At 40.9% G+C, this 14,303-nt stretch overlaps 1 protein-coding gene across 1 annotated transcript in view; it reads right to left on the bottom strand.

Annotated features, from left to right (window-relative positions):
- Positions 1-14,021, bottom strand: part of DRAXIN (dorsal inhibitory axon guidance protein) — a 32,021-nt gene extending 18,000 nt beyond the window's left edge. The window contains exon 1 of the mRNA XM_072156434.1: positions 13,885-14,021. The gene's annotated coding sequence lies outside the window, so the exon portion shown is untranslated. The remainder of the gene's footprint in view (positions 1-13,884) is intronic.
- Positions 14,022-14,303: the final 282 nt, after the last annotated feature.

The following is a 14,303-nucleotide window of genomic DNA, read 5'->3' as shown; positions in this document are numbered from 1 at the left end:
CTCTGATTTGTTATTTTAGCTGTGTGCTTACAGTCACCGTCTTATTGGAAAGTGAACCTTCAGTCCGGTCTGAGGTCCTGAGCACTCTAAAAGAGGTTTTCATCCAGGATATTTTGGCACACCGGCTGCAGTGATAATTGACTTTGTGGTATTTTCTCCCATCTCCCTACTGCTCTCTGGAGCTCAGCCACAGTGATCTTGGGGTTCTTCTTTACCTCTCTCCATAAGACTCTTATTAATAATAATAATAATAATACCTTCTCCTAGTTTGGATGGACGGTCAGGTCGAGGAAGAGTGATACTCCAACGTCTTCCATTTAAGGATTATGGTGGCCACTGTGCTCTTAGGAAACTCGAGTGCTGCAGTATGCCCACTGTAAATATTAGTCTGGATCACCATGATGCAACTGTACGCCATTGTCACGGGTTGTCCTAAAACCCATATCACAGGCTCACCCGTGTCCCTCTGCCCCCGGTGGTGCGACCCATCCCGGCTCCTGTCTCGACTGCCTCAGCCTTGCCCGCGCTCTCCCGAATCCCAGGGCGCGCATGCTCTGGCTTCACTAAATTTAAAGGGCCAGCGCGCTGTTAATTAGCGCTGGCCATTTTCAGAAAGAGCATTTAAGCCTGCCTCTTCCTGCACACCATGCCGGATCTTCGTGCCTTGTGCCCTAGAGAAAGCTTTGTCTGATGACCTGCGCTATTATTGTGATCACCCGTTGTGACCCTGATTCTGTTCCTGACTACGCTCCTCCCCTGCCTTGACCTATTGCTAAGTCCCCGACTTTGATACCTTGCTGCCCGCCCTGACCTCCTGCCTGTTCCCGACTACAAGATTGCCTGCCATTCCTGTACCTCGAAGCTTGGCTGTCACCGCGGACAAGTCTTGCCTGTGGAATGACCTGGCGGTACCACGCCGCTGCAAGACCATCCTGCTTTGCGGCGGGCTCTGGTGAAGACCTGGTGCCACTTAGACTCTGGTCCCAGGTGTTGGCTTGTGTCATTGTCCGCGGTGGTTCAGAGGATCCACTACCTCTGATCCTGACAGACATGGTGCGGTAACTACCTGCACCTAATGAAAGGGTGCAGGGGTGTGGGAAGGGGTTAAGGACGCCTGACTTACAGATGACCCCTACTTACAGACGGACCTCTCTCTACCCACTGTGACATCTAGAGAAGCTCTCTGGATGCTTTATGGTGTCTGTAATGAAGTTTTAATGATAATGCTTGTTCCCATGACGGCACAAAATTTAGAAAATCCAATTGTCACGGTCAAAAAAATTTTTCTATAGTAAAAATTATAAAATACACTAGTTGCAACTTACATACAAATTCAACTTAAGTACAAACCTAAAGAACCAATCCTGTACTTCATCCAGGGACTTCCTGTATATATAACATTTACAGCATATTTATTGTGCTCTAAAATAAGAGATTTAAATGAAAAATAATAGAAAATCTTTTACTATTGTAATGCACTAATCTCATTAAACCCTGTGGCTGCCCTGCGCCTGCTTCAGATGATGGTGATGATGATTTTCTATCAGACAGTAACAAGATCCTAGGCTGTGACTTGATCCTGCAGACTTGTAATGAGCATTGTAATACAAGCAGGGTCATTTTTCTTCCTGCCACTTACAAGCCAGCTACAAATCTGGAACACAGTATTTATGTCAAGTCCGCAGACAGAGCTCTAATGAGGAAATCTAGTTGTTACATTCTATACAATGTATCTAGCTGCCAGCCTACATATAGATACATGGATGGGTAATGCAGGCACCCCAATTTTACTTATTTATGGCATTACATTTCAATCACAAACTCCAGACAAAAATAGACATCAGCACATATGGGGCAGATTTACTTACCCGGTCCATTCGCGATCCAGCAGCGCGTTCTCTGTGGAGGATTTGGGTCTTCCAGCGATTCACTAAGGTAGTGCGCCCGATGTCCACCAGGTGTCACTGCTGCGCTGAATTCCGTCGGAGTTCACTGAAGTTCACCAAGCCAGGCCGGGTGCAGGTAAGTGCGTGTCCGAATCCGACGGGTTTTCCGAATTCCATCGTGTGCATGCCTGCGCCGATGCGCCACAATCTGATCGCGTGCGCCAAAACCCCGGGGCAATTCAGGGAAAAAAACTGTAAAATTTGGGTAACCCGATGGAAAAAACGTGATTCGGCCCCTTAGTAAATGACCCCCAATATTCTTATATCTAGAAGTACACACCACAGTATTGTGGGTAACACAGGGTACTGCAACTCAGCTTTGTACAATGTGCTTTTGTCGCTGCCACAGTTGCTTTTCTAGTGAGAATGCTTTCTTCCAAAATGATTTTCACACCAGACCATGGTTTGTGCTGTTATAGCAGCTCAGCTATATGGAGATGAATAGGGCTTACCACATACTACCCATGGTCAAGTGTGGAGCTGTTTTTGGAAGAAAGCCGCTATGCTTTACAACTGCCAAGAAACCCTTTTAATTTTAATGACCTATCCTAGGAAAAGATCATCATTATCAAAATACTGAGAAACCCAATTTAAAAAAATGTCAATCAGCACAACCCCTGCTACAACCTAACTGCAGTGTGTCTTATGTTCTTTATATAAATTCTTTTCCCAGCCCCCCTTCAGTCTGTTCACGTTTGCATTGGTATTGCCATCCAGACGGCAGAGCTACATTCCTCCAGAGTGAGCCGGCACCTTGTAAACCAATGCCACTAATAATGATAATGGGAAGAAAATTAAAAGACACATTGTCATCAAATATGTTATCTAAAAATTATGCAAATTGGGAAGGGGCCACCTGATTTGCATGTTTCCACCAAATTAAGTTTCATTCCTCAGCTGGTCCCGCTAGGAATAAATCCAGAGCTGGAAATGTACCTGTCAGGGTATGCCAGTTCATAGCCAAGGCTGTGAGAGTATAGCGGCTTACAATATAATTGATTATTTCAAAGAAATGGTAAATCAGGTGGTGTAAAAGATCCATTGGATGATGGGGGTATCTAAAGTGCAGTGTATTCTGTATGAACAAACCAAGGTACAATCTGCTGATATAAACAGTGCTCCAGATTCACATGCAAATTAGTGTAATTAATCATTGTGATGTTTCCTTTTCATTTCCTTCTCTCCAATTTATTCCTTCCCTGCTGCTCGACTTATTTGGATAGAGCGCCTCCTTCCCTTGGGTGCTCTCCAATGTACTAAGATTTCTGCCAGGCTTGCACAGCTGCTGCAGTCACCAACCTTCTACCCAGCTGGCACCAATGCTGCATCCTGGCACCAAGCCCCCTCGCTGTAGCTTCCCCCTGTGCCTTGCACAACTGCTAATCCATTAATAACCCCTGTGTTATATCACCTTATGTAAATGTTTCATCAAATATTTAACATTGTTCTCAATATGGAATTCATTAGATATCACGTTTATGGTTAACTGGAGACAATCCGGACACATCCCTCTTCAATCCCGCTCACCGTGCAGCCTTCAGCATCAGACTGGAGACAGACAGCAATAGCTTTAAGGCACAAATCTCCTCTAAACTTGCCAGGAGCAACATATTGGACAACAATTAAAGCTCACTTAAGAATTGACACCAAACTTTCGATAGACTTGTAACTGGTGTGGTGGACATCTAGCAAAGAAGATCCCCATAGGCCCAGACACTACAGTTCCTGATAACTCTACTTCCCAACACTGAGATACTAATAAGTGTCTGTTTATGAGGGTTGCACACAACAATGTGCACTCCCTTTAAGCCTTGTATAGAGCCCTCACTCCTAATGTTTCATCTGACCATAGTATTGCTCTATTATGTCTCATTGTTTTTATTTATGTACCCCATGATCTCTAAAGCACTGCGGAAAATGATAGCACTATATAAATAAATATTATCTAGTATATAAAGCTGACTGTATGTATGTATGTATGTATGTATGTGTGTCCGCTAAAGGAATCTGCACCTTCGCGTTTACAATCACCAGATTTTGCACAGCCGCTCTCTGTGACTCAGGGAACTAAATTTTCACTCTGCACTTACCAAATTACAGGTATCAATCACCATATACAGGAGTCATTGTCTGCTTCAGCTGCTGTCGGGGTTAGAAGCTGAGCCATGATTGGTTGCTATTCTGCCACAGGTCTATGTTGAAGGTATGTATAGCCGTAAGCTTGCGGCCATAAATATGTCCCACCAACGGTCGTGTGGGTACAGCCTTAGAGTGCATTCACACAAATGTATGAGGAACGTGTATATTTGAGGCCGAATATATGTCCACTAAAGGCGTCTGTGGTATCCTGGCGCTGTATGGTAAGCACAACAAGTGCTCACCATTCTGAGCTGTGGCCACAAAACAGATAGAACATGCTCTATCTTTGGCCGAAAGAATATATTCTATGGAGAATAGTGTGCCCGACAGATTACACACTGATGACTTACCGTCTGCAAATCCGTTGTTTGTGGCCCAAGAACAGCACAAGTTCATACCAGGGCTGCAATGCCATATAACATAACAAAGTATTATTTTCATGAATAAAAGTTCTCTGCTTTTTTCTAATTCAATTCTAATCTCTACCATTTTCACTGCACAAGTCAGACAGTGTAACAGTCTGTAAAGCCAGATCACAGATGGGCTAGAGTAGCCACTCAAGCTCATAAGCATAATTTTAAAAGTTGATTTTAGAAGGAAGGAGACCATGGATAACAAATATAAGAAGATTACCACAGTCATGCCGTCTGAATCTATGAGTAAGTGGCCCTATATTATAATACTTGATTTTGATGGTAGATTTCCTGGTAGATTTGAAGTTTTTACTTCAAACAGGGTGTTAATTCCTCTTCATTGAATGGATATTTTATGGTGTATGGCATCTTATCCTGCAGGATTGTGGCCTCATTACCAGTTGTCATCCTGTCAGATGTTGCAAAGACCAAAGTATTCTCTATACAAATTAGACCTGGGGGATCTTGCCATGTTTATCATGTTAGTATCAGGATGAGACTACTTCTACTCCCCATAAATTCAGAGAGGCAAGACCAAGGACTTCACAGGGAGCTGGAATTAAACTCTCATTAAACATCAAAGATCTGTTCCCCTGCCCATGCACACGCTGCGACTGCTCTGCGGTGGCCACATTATCACTCTCTGGACCTGGTATTAAAAAGGGGGAAATTCAGCAAGAAAACATTGGCGATGAAAAAGAAGAGTCAGCTGGGGTGGTCAGACGAGCACTCAGGCCCTTTGTTCTCCTCTCTTCCCATGCTCCGTAGAGGATTTTATGAGAAATCATCAGACTTTAGAGAATGGCCCATGTACAGAGCTACAGGCGACAAAGCATCAGGATGATTATTTGCTGTTTTTTTTCTATGTTGTTCATTACAGCACAAAGATCCAAAATGGCCCCTGACCCCTTCTGTTATGTAGGTTTTATTACAAAGAACATAACTTTTCGGGGGGGGGGGGGGCGGGGGAGCTCTACAAAATAGCCTGAACACTACGTTTTGAAAACGTGAAGAAATGACTGTTAAAATGAAATTTTAACAATTGGAAACATATTAAGAAAAATAATTTACAAATATAACTAACAAAAATGAAATGCATTACAGATTATCATAGAAAAATAATAATTCATATTCTAAATTTGATATGCATTGTGCAGCGCTGCGTAATCTGTGTGCGCTATTATTATTATTAAATTATAGTGGCTGCCACTATATGAACATCTGAGGTGGTGATCAGGGAGCCTGAAGAACTGACCCTTGCCCTTCTGTCTAAAAAAGGTTAGTGTCACATGTCCGTGCTTGGTCTGTGAAAAACCGAATTGCATTCTGGCGGGATTTAAAGGACTGAAAAAAGCGCCAGAGATGAACCTCTCCCTCCCTGCACATACCAGATCTATCTAGAGGTACCGGGTTCCTGACATATCCGGCATGCAGCTATGCTGCCGGGCAATTCTACGTCAGGTCCTTGTCGTAAAATTTCACTATAATTAGGCTATAACCCACTATTTCAGGGCTTGTACCCTAGAAAACTGGGACCTGACCTAAATATTTCAAACCTCACTGCATGTCCATTTTCTGTGTTTAGTGGAAGAGGAAAAATCCACTATAGAATAAACCAGAGAACAGCAAAAACCACATAAAAATCTGTGGTAAATCTGCATGCAATTTTGGCTAGATTTTCTGAGGATCTGGTGCAGAGAGTCTGTTACTGTGTGAAGACAAAATCTGAAGTGTAATACAGTAGCAGTATAGTGTATAGTATTGATCCGAATCACATGTACACCTAGGCCTAGACTAATAAAAAGTGGTGCAAACTTATTTAGTGTGGTGTACCTCATTAATGTGCAGGGTACGCCAGATTATTGAATACTGGCACAAGGTGGTCAATTATCTGGCGCTGCCTGCGCTACTATGGGAAGTGTGCACCTTTTTTTTTGGTGCACTTACATTACACAGACTCAAATCACAGTAATAAATGTGTCTCAAGCTCTGACTAAGTACTATCACGCCCCTTTAGGTGGACAGTTTTTTAAAGTGTCGGACAAAGTACACAAAAGGGTTGCAAATACTTTATAAATACATGTGTACCTTCCAAAGACGTTCTTTTTAATGCACAATTAGACAGAAAACTGGCGCAAGCATATTAACATATCTGGTCCAATGTGGCCCTGGAAGGTACCCTACAGTGCCAGTGCTCCTGTTTTGTATTCACCTCTGAACCTCAAAGGTCTCAGCAGTGACATGTACACAAACAGGAGTAATGAGGAATCATGTGGTTGGATGGTATCACATCCAACTAAAGGCTGGCACAAAATGTGTGTGTTTGTAATATGATTGCTGCATTATTGGACTGTACAGTACACAGTGGATTTATTTTTGCTTGCAGAATATTGTTTCATTCTTCTATAGTGCCCAAAGTACAACCAAAACCCACTTATAAACCACTTATTTCAAAGTGCCAATTAATGCTAGTAGTTTACAATCGTATCAGCATCCAGAGGACACCAATACAGTAGAAAAAAGGTCCGTTGAACATTAAGAATTGACATGTCTGAAGCAGAATCTACAATGATAATCCATATGTCTCCATACCCTTTCCATTCCTCATGTAGTTGCTGTCACTTTAAAATAACCATGAGCACAGCAAGTCCTCTTTGGGGTTGGCCTGAGTACCCACAGAGAGGGCTCCAATTGCCACTCTGGCATAGATTTACCACTACTGCTCTATAAGAACTCCTAATAATGTAATATTTGTGTGCAAAATGTATTAATTCATTAGTACTATTTACAGTGTATGGCCATATTTATATGTACTATTTGCGGATGTTTTATTTCTAATGTGCATTGGTCTCTCCGTGTATTCTCTGTACACAATGGTAGGCATTTATCGAGACCAGCGTTCACAACCTAACTCCAGTAAGGGACTGGAGTCAATTGTAGTGTGATAGAGGTGTGCAAACTTTCCTGACCCTTGCCATGCCCCCTTTATTTGGACATGGTGAAAGCTCCATTTGTGCAAAAAAAGTGGAGTAGAATAAAAGTCCTTTAATAATTGTGCCATGGGGAACGTAAGCTAAAATACAGCACTAGGACCCATGAGACTGTAGCTTTGTATTTGACCACTTTTACGGGAAATAGTTAAACATGTTGACCATGTTGACCAAGAGGGATATTTTTGACTAACTATGTTCTTCTCCCTTGGCTGAAGGAGGAAGTGGGGGATATGTGTGGGGACAGAAAGGTAAGGGGGCTCTATTTTTATGGTGTACACAAAAGATCATCTTATGAACAGGGAATCCACAGAGATGTACAGACAACGCCAATGAAAAGTGCACCACTTTGTATCAAACATTTGGCCTCTTATCAGATCAAGCTGAAATAAAATATGAAACGCTCTATGACTGTTTCATAAATCTGTAGCTTGATACACAAACCCTGCTGAGTCTAACAGAAGTGAACTTGGTGCCTGTTGCTATGAACAAAAATAGGTTTTCTGCGTTGCCATCTGTGATTTATGCAATTTTATTTCATTATTATGGAAAGTATGATGCCACCCAGTGATGATCTGGATCTCCCCCCGATTTCCACCTCCACCGTGTGCTCTTTATTAATGCCCCTCTGATGGCTCTGACATTCCTCCTTTGCCTGTTGTTTATCGGAGATGCAAAAATCGGCATTTTAATAATAAAGGTGATGGATGCCCCGTCACTCGCAGATGATTAATTACACTTGTAATTAAGGCTAAAGCTGAGATAGATCTCCTGATAACACATGCTGCTGGACCAGATAATGCCAACAGCCTGGGACCACACAATGGGGCCTTAACGTGTGACAAATGTGGTATGGCTGGCGTTCTGTCCATCTGTCTGCAAGCGGTAACTCTAAGACATGAAGCTATGAGTCTACATTCTGTCACACCCCTTATAGGCACAGCGTTATTTTATAATTAGGAGCATTTCAGTTTACCAATATCATGGACAAAATCCTTATGTCCTGAAATGATTTGTAAAGCGCTATGGAATTTGATGGCACTAAATAAATAAAGATTATTATTATAATAAAATACTCTTTGCTGCTTAACCTTCTTCCATTTACCTCTAACATTGTCAAATGATCAGATTAGATGTGTGACTGCTCCCAACAAGATCCATTTACTTCTGGGAAGCAGTCACAACCAGGTCCTTGGGCCTAATGGGATTCTGGAACAGATTTTACGTTCGGACAAAGTAATACCTGTGCCTGAAATGATCGGTGCTGCTGGAAAACCCTGCCACATTAACATATATCCTTGTTCTCTCTCCTTGTGTGTGAGAACACACAGTATAATTACCCTTAGTAGTACACACGGTATATATAAAGCCCCCGCATAGTACAATGCCCCTCTAACCCTCCCACTTGTTGAGGCACCCACTTTTAAGACCCCCAACACACTTATAACATCACCCTATTATGTGCCCCCCTTATAATGTACCTGCCCCTTCAGTTTTCCAGCCCTTACAACTTTTTTTTTTAAGGTCTCTTAATTTGGGTGCAGTTTTTGGTTCCCAGCACTTTTCCTGCGCTCCTAGTTTACCAAAACCTATTTCTACTGCTATTTTTATCGCAAGTCTATCAACTTCTAAACCCCCATTCCTCTTGTGAGACGCCAAATAAATTAAGCCCTTGCAACACACTGAAAAAAAATCACACTACAGAACACCACGAAAGTTGGACACCAGAAAACAGACATTGGGGGTCATTTACTAAGGGGCTGAATCGCTTTTTTTGCGTCAGGTTTCCCGAATTCTTCCAATTTGCGACGAATTGCCCTGGGTTTTTGGCGCACGCAATCGGATTATGGCACATCGGCGCCGGCATGCACGCGACGGAAATTGGGGGGGGGCGTGGCCATCGGAAAACCCAACGGATTCGGAAAAACAGCGGAATTTTAAAGAAAAAGTGCCGCTTGACACGCACTTACATGCACCCAGCAACGGATGGTGAACTCCAGTGAACTCCGACGGACTTCAGCGCAGCAGCGACACCTGGTGGACATCGGGCGCACTACCTTAGTGAATCGCCGGAAGACCCGAATCCTCGACTGAGAACCCATTTGTATTGAATTTAGAACAAACCACTGGGTGACATTTCATATCCTGATATTTCAAAGGTATGTTTAACAAACCATTAAGTAGGTGTGTACGGCTAATATTTGGATGTAATATTTGGATGTAAATAACCATTGCCCACATATACTAAGAACAGTGAAAATTGCACCACTTTTTTTTGGTGCACCCTTAACATGGGGCGTGCAACACATTTCTGTTGGACTTTGCATAATAAATGGTCCAACTGTGCACCAGAACGCCCATTTCAGTGCAGAAATTTGTGTTGCGTGAAGAATAGTGCAGCCGCACCACAAAACGGTCAGGCACTTCTTAAATACATGTACAAGCAGTTTGCACATAAAAGAATGTGCAAAGTCTGAACGAAAGTGGTTGCACAGCCCTTAGTAAATTTGGTCCAATGTCTCCATTCACTGATAGTAAGAGGAGATCTTAAAAGTGAAACAAAACCACAAAATATATTAGAATCTTGGAGTTAACATACAATAGGTCATCTATTTATAGCACAAATATGATGTGTGACTATGAAATATATATATATAAGAAGCATATCATGTACTACACCTCCTGGCTAATAACTTATTTGACTCTTTCATTCTTCATGACTTTATATTAATGGAAAGTCAAAGAAAATCAAAGCACAATGGGGCAGTGACCCAGCTCCACCACGGACGCCTATCATACACATTAGTTATTTATAAAAGTTAGCCTGGAGCACTGTTTCTATAATCTTGGGATGTGTGAGGCAACATGAGTGAGGAGGGGGTGGAGGGGCCACACAGCCTTCTCACATTATATATTCCATAGTACTCAGCACTTAAGCATTTGATACATCTATGAAAAACGGAATAATACAGGATATTTATATGATCATTACTTTCTTTGTGGGTGTGGTCATTCATTCATTTATGTATTTTTACTTTCACAGTCGTGGACCCCAACTATCTTCAGTATATTTTCACTTGGAAGTAATCTGGCTTCATCAGGGGTTTGGGCTAAATGTTTACTGATGAAACATGTCGGGGGGGCTAATATCTGTACCTTTTAATTAGCAGTGTGTGTGCGCTTCCGAACTTGACAGCTGATACCTTACATAAAGTTCGCTCCAGGACTAGTTTAGTGATATGAGCCAGGGCAAGACAGTAATCTAGTTAGCATGAACATAGCAATAAATATGTACGAGTCAGGGTGAGTGAAGTGTAGGCTGCTACAGTAGCAAGAACCAACTACAGTCTTACATATATAGCTGTTGGTCTGTCAAGAATAGGGTGACATCTGTGGCAGCCCTCAATGTCCTGAGACATTAATGTCTTTTTATGTAAATATAAAATCTGTGAGACTGGTTATTTTATGAGACATCTACAGCCCGTGACTCTAATGTGATAATTAAACACTTTTACTGACATCTCTAGCCCTAGTGCCCAGTATGACAACCATTTCCAGTTGATCCCTGGTTATACTACACTTACTACCCAGAGCAATACCTACAGTTACTATTATAGCATACATGCTAGCTGTCCCTGATTAGAGGCCGTGTCACACTCCCATTGGAGCACTTAGTAGCACTTAGTAGCTAAGCTACTGTATTTTATGATTTATGACCAATAAAAGTGAAGTTTGACTATATGTCCTTGTCCTGATATGGGTAGTTTTTTGAGAACAGTATAGGTAAAAATCCCTGCCGTGACAATCAGTCCATTTGTTGTGATAAACATTGTGTACAGGAACATTCACTGTAATCATAGGATACATTAACCATCCGACTTTCTTACTAAGCCAATTACGGAAATATTAAGTATGTATACAGGTTTTAAAACCAGAAAACCAAGTGAAAACTATATATATATATATACACACACACTAGATGAATCCGCAGTGATTATAGAGACACAAGCCTATACAACATGACACAAAGGAAGATCACACGTGCCATTTCCATAATCAATATGTGGCTGTATAAAGGGGGAGGGGCAGGTGTATACTCAGATCATCTGTGTAAGCGATTCTGCGGTGACTTTGTAAGAGGGGGGCGGGGGGAGTCAGATGTTGACGCTGAGTTAAGCAATTTGCTATTTCACAGACAGAGGTATTGTAAGGAAAATCTTCCTTTGTTCCAACGGCCTCAATGTCTTCCTAAAGGAGAAATCCATCCAAAGGTGATTTTCTATACACGTTTGAGCTAGCTTATAGACCAGGATTCATGGACATGATAAAAGTTCATTACTGGTGACACATTCCTTTTTGATTAGTTGTCCTTTCAGTTAACCCTTCAGTAACCCTGATTGGAGGAGTTAGAACTTTTATGTACACAATATTATTAGCTTTAAACACTATGTGGTCCGAGTACCATCTCCACAAACTTGTGGTGTTGCTAGGAAACCATCAGTAGGTAAGTTCCCACTGATGTGCACTTATGTCCTACAACATAAGGGGAAATGAGGACAAGCTGACAGACCTATGGTCATGTTCCTTTTATATTTGGTTGCATTCAGTCTCTTTTGAGACCATTTCTTATGTGCAGGTTAACTAATTGTGAGGTTTTCTTGCTGCAGGGATCAATAGTGACATGTTATTACCATCATCAAGGTTCTTGCTGAATGTTCACTCCCTTGTCTGAGAGCAGGAACGTTAGAAAAAAAATGTGTGTGTAATATATATATGTATATATATATTTGGATAACAAAAGATCATTCTCTTTTTGGAGTCATGACAATTATTATCGAAGGAGTCAATCTAAAGTATATGTGACAGATTATGTGCATATGTAGATACCAATCAGGTAGTAACTTATAGACACTACTACATATAAATACATGTAGGTCAAGGTCTGTGTCTCTTATATTTGTGAGCATGGCCATTTCACCGTAAGCCAATACTAACTGGGTGTTAAATCTAGTATACAGTTTTGTATACACAATAGGAAAGCACTGGAAGAATAAAGAGCTGACTTTTAACATGTCACCACAGTCATAGGATGCCACTATTTTACCAAGGCTGTTCAGCTTTGTGATAATAGCCCTTTTCTAGAATCTCCAGTATGAAGTTCCTTCAATGAATAAGTCATTTAACAAATCTGGATCGAAAAAGTTGACTGCTCAGAGACCTTAGACACATTAAACATCTTTCTATGAAAAGTGGAGGCTGTTATAGGGGTATTGGGGGAAGGGGATATTTTAACAAAAGGTCCAACACATTTTTTTATAGAATGATAATTATTTTTTATTTATGATACCAATTATTTATGATACACTAAAATGTAACACAGTAAGGACATCAGAGACCATTACTGAGTGATTCATTGCATTAATTTCATATGTTCACATACTATTATTTTCATGACATAATATAGCAGTTCCTGATCAACAATAACATTATCTCATTAAAGTTTATTGTTATTATTTCTTTGTCATAATTCAGTGTTTTTTTATATTGTTATACCTTTTTATTAGAACTATCTACATCTAATATTTATGTTTTTGTCAATTTTGGGACAAAGTACACAATATATTTCTGTATTACCCAGAGTCATAATGTATTATTTTGCATATCTATCATATTCTCCAACACTAAGCAATATTAAAAAAATAATAATTCCATTATTCTTTATAATATGTTTCTCCGATTAGAACCACCACATTTATAACAATTTGCAATAATTGCATATAAACCTCATTAACACTATCATAACTATTGTAAACATACCATCTCATAAATTATGTATAAACTAGTCAGAGCACAACACCCACAGTGAGATGTTCACATGTAGCAGATCTAAGTTTGTCATTGGGCACAACTCACAAACCTAACATAACGCAGCTCTATTTGGTTTTCCATAAGACTGCAAGTAAGATTAGCAGCAATATCTGTGTATAATATATAATGTATAATTCTGTTACATTTGCAATAATTAGTTAATCTCTTATGGCTTCCCCGTGTTAAACAAGAGGGATATTACTTAAGATTACTAGAAGTCTTCCCACCCCCTCTGTACAAAAGACAGAAGGATTGCAACAGAAGGAAAGCCACAGAAGATCATTGCTAAAATGTACCAGCAATAAGTAATGTACCAGAGGAGTGGGATGAATGTTAAATACCTATATTGGCTGGGGGTGTACCAACTATGCCAGACACTATTTGTAGGAAGAGGGAACTAGGAATTTGGAAATACCATGCACATGATGTAACTTGGGAGTTCAAATAATAAGATATAGTGGAATATGACATAAGGCAAAGCAACATCAATGCAATGAACATATTGGAATGGAAGACTCCTGGACTTACCAGACCCTGAATCTCTGACTCTTCTTCTATCTTCTCTGCCTTGTCTACCTGTCTTCTTCTCTACTAAAAACGCTCTCCAGCATCAGCAGGGGAAAGATGTAGGAGGGGCAGGGAGGAGTGGAGGAGGTGGATGCTGAGAACATGGGGTGGGGGGTGTCTAAATTCTAAAATATAAGCATCATGACTCAAGATACATGGGGAGTAGAGGAGACAATTGTAATGGAGCGAGAGTTCAAAAGAGTTCATGACATCACACTTGTCATCATAGGGAAACAAGAGCTTGTCCCAAGAGCTCTCACTTTGTATTGTAAAAAGAAGAATATAGAGATGTAGCATGGCCGGATGATTAGATACTGAAGATATATGAGATGGACAGTGAATTATTAGCATGATAGGTAGATAGATCTGATTTATGGGCT

Source organism: Engystomops pustulosus, chromosome 6, assembly GCF_040894005.1.
Source record: "Engystomops pustulosus chromosome 6, aEngPut4.maternal, whole genome shotgun sequence".
NCBI classification, from domain to species: Eukaryota; Metazoa; Chordata; class Amphibia; order Anura; family Leptodactylidae; genus Engystomops; species Engystomops pustulosus.
This window is presented reverse-complemented; position numbering and strand designations above follow the sequence as displayed.